The 335-nt window shown below is 43.9% G+C and overlaps 1 protein-coding gene across 1 annotated transcript in view; it reads right to left on the bottom strand.

The window, feature by feature from the left end:
- LOC105525291 (succinate dehydrogenase [ubiquinone] flavoprotein subunit, mitochondrial-like) overlaps nucleotides 1-335 on the bottom strand; it is a 19,055-nt gene that overhangs the window by 443 nt on the left and 18,277 nt on the right. The window lies entirely within an intron of this gene.

Raw genomic sequence — 335 nt, 5'->3', positions numbered from 1 at the left:
CAAAACACACAAAAATTAGCCAGGCATGGTGGCATGTGCCTGGGAGGCTGAGGTGGGAGGATCACCTGAGCCAGGGGGAGGTTGAGGCTGCAGTGAGACGAGATCAAGCCATCACATTTCAGCCTGAGCAACAGAGATGAGACTCTATCTCAGAAAAACAAAAACAAAACAAAAAACTCAAACCCGGAAACATTAAAAATAGACTTGTGCTAAGTGAGTGAAGTGTGATTTCTATATACGATCAGGAAATGGCCTTCATGATACATCCTGAAAATGACCTACTGCCTGAATTACAGACACACTAGATGATAGTGAGAGTCCAAAGGTAACTTCCA

This window comes from Colobus angolensis, unplaced genomic scaffold (assembly GCF_000951035.1).
Source record: "Colobus angolensis palliatus isolate OR3802 unplaced genomic scaffold, Cang.pa_1.0 Scaffold528, whole genome shotgun sequence".
Classification (NCBI taxonomy): domain Eukaryota; kingdom Metazoa; phylum Chordata; class Mammalia; order Primates; family Cercopithecidae; genus Colobus; species Colobus angolensis.
This window is presented reverse-complemented; position numbering and strand designations above follow the sequence as displayed.